This window comes from Triticum aestivum, chromosome 2A, assembly GCF_018294505.1.
Source record: "Triticum aestivum cultivar Chinese Spring chromosome 2A, IWGSC CS RefSeq v2.1, whole genome shotgun sequence".
Taxonomy (NCBI): Eukaryota; Viridiplantae; Streptophyta; class Magnoliopsida; order Poales; family Poaceae; genus Triticum; species Triticum aestivum.
Window position 1 is genome coordinate 681,496,669 of NC_057797.1, and position 5,375 is coordinate 681,502,043.

Here is a 5,375-nt window from a genome sequence, read left to right on the forward strand (position 1 = left end):
AAATTTGGTGTTTGCATCCCCCTCTTTGAGGTTGGAAATCCTAGCACATTGCTTTTTTCTCGCCCTCTCAAGAACTGCCAAGGCAATGACTCTCCGCTTAAGCCTAGAGCGGAGCTCCAGCTCCTCAACGGAGAGGTGCCTCGAGTCTTGAGCCATGTCCAGGTGAAGAATTACTAGCAAGGCAGCATGATGCATGATCTTGGCCTTTGAGAATAGGCCCTTACTCCATCTCAAGAGTTTGGCGCCAGTGTGTTGAAGCTTGTGGTGCAATATCCGAAAGGGGTCGGTATGATGAGTGTGCTCATTCCATGCATTAGCAACCACATCGCTAAACCCCGGAAGAGAAGTCCAAAAATTCTCAAATTTGAATGAGCGAGGCCTGCGAGGCCCCCTGTCGTCCGCGAGAAGAAGAGGGCAATGGTCTGAGAGCGAAGATGACAGAGCATGCAAGATGTGTGTACTGAACTGCAGGTCCCACTCGGCGTTACAGAAGAAGGAATCGAGCTTGCATAGGGTTGGGCTATTTCTCTCGTTGCTCCAAGTGAACCGCCTGTTCTGGAGGTGGATCTCCTTGAGATCACACTCGTGGAGCGTGGAGCGGAAACGGTTTATCCTCCTCCTATTGACGTTGCGCTTGTTCTTGTCTCGTGCGCGGTAAATCTGGTTAAAATCATCCAGAGCTAGCCATAACTCCCCACCGGGTGGTTTTTGGCTTGCAAGGTCGGTGAAGAAGGCCTCTTTGAGGGACGAGAGGGTCGGCCCGTAGACGGACGTAATTTTGAACCGGGAGCCGGAGGCCCTGACTTGGACCATAGCCGAAAGGCAGAAGGTGGTAGTAGTGATGTCAGTGACATCGACGACTCAACCGTCCCAAAGCATAAGTATCCCTCCTCTCGTGCCGCTGGCCGGCCTTTGCGCAAAATTCTTAAGTCTGGACCCTCCAAGGAATGAGGCGGTGAACTGATCAACAAGCTCCAGCTTTGTTTCTTGCAAACAAACAATATGGCAGGAGGATGAGGCTATGGTTTCGTTAACGGTTGCGCGTTGATCCGGGCAATTAAGCCCTCTAACATTCCAACTGAGAAAGTTGACAGGTTGTTCACTCATTTTGACACACATACTCCCTAGTACACGGCACAGCGGCCAAAGATATGCAACAGCAGGTACATGGATGTACAACCTCAGCTAACCAACGACAAGGAAGAACTCTTGTTGTAGCAGCTAAACTAGCAGCAAACATCAACGTAGCACCAAGAGACTTGTTGAGTAGGCCATACCAAAGAACAAATGCAACCTGGAGGCAAGCTCCACCAGCGCCCCTTGTTTTTATCACTAACATGAGAAACTAAAGCCCAAAGACAGCAGCAGACATCAGGCAGTAGCCTCATCAACGTGATCGAGCGCATTGGGGCCACCATGCGCTATGAGCCCAGCTTCGGCCGCACAGATACGGTCATCATCCAGCTTGAATAGGGCCCTCATAGCTCCAATCACGTCATCAGGAAGACGATCTTTGAATTTCTTGGCAAAGTTGTCCATAGCTTGCACGGTGATATCCTCACCATTCTGTACAATGCCCAGGCTACGGCAGACGAGGGCCTCAGCTCTCTTGGCAACCGGAGCCTGCCTATCTGCCCTTAGTCGCGCACTAGAGCGCCTGAGTGAGATGCCGCCTCCTTTGTTGCAGATGGCCATCCCCGCTAGAGTCTTGCCGCGAGCCGACGGTCTGATGGGCGGAGGGGAAGGCAGCAGCGGCTCTTGGGCAGGCACAAAGAGCTCCTGCAACTCCTCAAGGATCTTCTGCACAGCGGCACTTTGTCTGACGCGTGGCGGCGAGGGAGTGCGTCGAGGTGGTCCAGAGCAGAGCAGGGGAGGCGTGGGAGACGCCTCAAAGCCAGGCAGCCTCGACGGAGAGGGCGTGTTGAGCGGGCGCAACATGGCGTTTGGAGAGCAGAAGTCGATCAGGTCCGGGCAGCCCGAAGCGAGCACGTGAAGAGATGCCCTGGTTGAGTCCCGCTTGGAACGGAGCGATGCGTTTAGCATCGAGGTTGGAGAGAGCGGCGGCTGCAGATTGAGGTCCTCCATGGACCGACGGCGCCCAACCCTGGGAGAGCGCTAACGCACCGGGCTGCGCCCCCTCGCGTCGGCAGGAGCCAGGACATCAGCCGTAGGCACAGGAGCCAGCACCTGCTGTTCCACCTCGCGGGTCACTACAGCACTGTTTGAGCCAGAGCCGCGAAGCAGCAGCTGCGGCACAGCGTCCCGTTGCACCATGTCACGCCCGTCGCGGAGACGATAGACATCACGGCCGCCTTGGTCGTGGCCACGGTCCAGGTCGCGGGCACCGTCCTTTGGCGCTCGAGATGGGCTACGGCGCACCCCGTCGCCCCTCCCCTGTTGCTCCTGGAGTCGTCCTGTCCCTGATGGCCAGGGTCTTCGCGATGGCGACGATCATCATCATCGTCCCGGTCGTCCCTAGGCGTCGCGGCAGGGTGGCAGACGCGCTCTCGCTCGGCGTGGAGCGCCCCGGTGAGCTTGTTGAATGCGGCGGTGATCACTTCCTTCGTGGCTCTCAGCTCCCTGTCGAACCACGTAAGGAGAGCACTGGTGGCCAGCACAAGCGCCTCTTGTCGCGTGGCAGGGGTCGCGTGGAGCACTGCGGACCCCACGGCGGGACGCGACCTGTGGTCGCCGTTCCAGGCCATTGCATGGCCAGGCGGAGGCGTCGTGGAGGCACAAGCAGGGGGAGCAGGCGGCGTCCGCGAGGGACCGGCAGGGGCACGAACGGCGGGCCTGGAGCGCCCGGAGTAGAAACTTGGCCGGCGGTGCGGAGCTGGCCTGTTGGTGCACTCCCTAGCGCTGTGACCCGAGAGGAAACAACGGCGGCAGGTTATGGGGTTCTTGCAGTGGCGAGCTCGGTGTCGAGGTAGGAGGCAGTGAAAGCACCGGTTAAGCAGCCAGTCTGAGATGCCGGTGCGCTGCCTGATGGGCGGGGAAGGCGGAGGGGGTGCAGCAGCCTGGTGGCGATGGCCACGGGACCGGACAAGCTGCCATGGGGCATGCCTCTCCCGGCTCGATGCAGAAGAATGGACAGACTCGCCGCGGGCAGTGCCCTCCCTAGCCTTGAAGCAGTCGAGCCAACCACTCAGCGGCGGCGCGCAGCCACCGCACAACTGGCTCGGAGGCGTCTCCAGCACCATCTTCACCTCGCCAACGACCGAAGCTGGCCTCCCCGGCGGCGGCGGAGGGGGGTCTCCCAGGCGCGATCCAGATCCAGATCCGCAGAGACCGGCATGTTAGCAGCGGGGGGAAAACCCCAGAGGAGCTCGGACTGCAGCGGCGGAGGGGGGTGATGGAGCGGCAGCGCGGCAGGGGGGAAGGTTGCTGGTCGACGGTGCCGGAGTGGCCGCCGGCGATTTTGGCCGTGGGTCGCCTGGGTGGTCTGCCTGATGCGATGCAACGACACCAACCTCCGATGAAACAAGATGGCGTACAAGGGGGCAAGGCAACTGTAGCACCAGCGTAATGGTTGAAATTCTAATGCAGGAAGCAGGAACACCAATTTCCTATTAGGAGGCCACCATGTGCGAAACAAAATAGCCTGAGAGGGGGCAAGGCAAAATAGCCTAAGAGTTCAATTTGAAAAGAAACACAGTTCAATTTGATCCGAGGGCCTGATTTCTTGGCCTGTTTTCGACATGTAAATTTCATATTTCCCCTGAGGCCTCCCTGATGATGCTTGTTTCTTGCCACCATATTCGCCGATGATGATCCACATGTTTGCAGATGTTTTTTTTAGAAAAGGATATATTTACATATGTGCTACGCACAAGTGCTTTTTTATTTCAAAAACAAAATAATTTCGGAGCCCATCAAAATATGCGAAATTTCCGAAATTTCACATATTTCGGAAATTATTTCGGATTTTCCGATTTCAAATTTAGCTTAATTTTATTGAATTCTAAAATAATTTAAATTTATTTTAAAATTTGTTTGAATCTGCATCGATATTTGGGGTTAATAATATTTCAGACCCCACTGAAATATGCGAAATTTGGAAATTTCATTGAAATTTTTAACTAGCAATCAATTTCCCAATCTGAGGTGAACGTTTTCGTTCCGGTTTTTCGTTGGGCTTAGAGCAACTCCAACGGGCCGACCCAAACGGACGGCGATTTCATCCGCTTTTTGTACGTTTGGGTCGGCCAGACGGACATGGATGCCCGCTTCCGCATTTGGGTCGGCGCCTGCGCCCAACGCTGGCCTGAGACCCATTTTGACGGCGCCAAAAAAATGAACGCATGCATATTTAAAAAAAGAGAAACAACATTAATTAAACATTAAAGTCGTCCACGAAGGCCGGCGAGACTCCACGCATCCACATTTGCATTTAGAAAAGATAAAAACAGCCTAAACTATGAGGCGGCGCGCTGGCCTAGGCGTCGTTGTCGTCGTCCTCGGGGTCCGTGAGGTCGATGAGCGTCGGCACCGGCCCGGCCCAGGCGAACGCCGTGTTCCAGAGCGCCGCCATGTCGGGTTGTGCCGGTGCAGGCAATGCCGGGGCGGGGGGCTGTGCGGCCGCCTGTGTAGCCGCGGCCTGGCGTGCCTCCTCCTTGGGGTCGCGCTCGAGCATCTCCTCGTACTCGCCTTGACGGCGCTCCTCTGCCAGCCGGCGTTGGCGCCACATCTCGAGGTAGGCCTGCTCCTGCGCCGGCGTCGCCCCCAGCCAAACCGGTGGCGCAGACACCCACTCGCGCACCACTCCATTCCAGGAGAAGTGCACGATGGGCTCGGACTCGGGCTCCGACTGCGGCTCCGGCTTGATGGGGGACGACGGGGCCACCGGCGGCACCACGCTGTCGCCCGCCGCGGAGAGGGCAAGGGCCTGCGCCATTGGCGCCTCGTAGCGGGCCTCCTCTTCCGCCTCCGCCGCCTCCGCTCTGCGCCGCTCGTCCTCCTCGCTCTCCCGGTAGACGGACGCAAGGGCCGCCTGGTAGGCGTCCTCCGCCGCCTGGTCCTCCTCGCGGACGACCAGCGGCATTGGCCTCCGGTCGACCTCGCGCACGCCCCGTCGCCTCGCATCCTCGTGCTCGAAGGTGAAACACCTCGCCCAGTTGGGCGAGTCGGTTGCGTAGGCCTTGTCGAGGCGCTGCTCGGGCGTCAGCAGCACCCGCCGGCGCCGCACCTCCTCCGCGTGAGCACGAGCCGACCGCGGCGCCGCCGGCACTGGGATCCTATCTGGATCCAGATGCCAGTCGTGCGGCAGCGTCACGTCCGGATACGACAGAGGCTGGCGGTTCTGCCAGTGTCACTCCGCCTGGTGCACTGGCACGTTGACGCGCTGCCTCTGCCAGCGAGGCGCCGGCGGGGGTGGG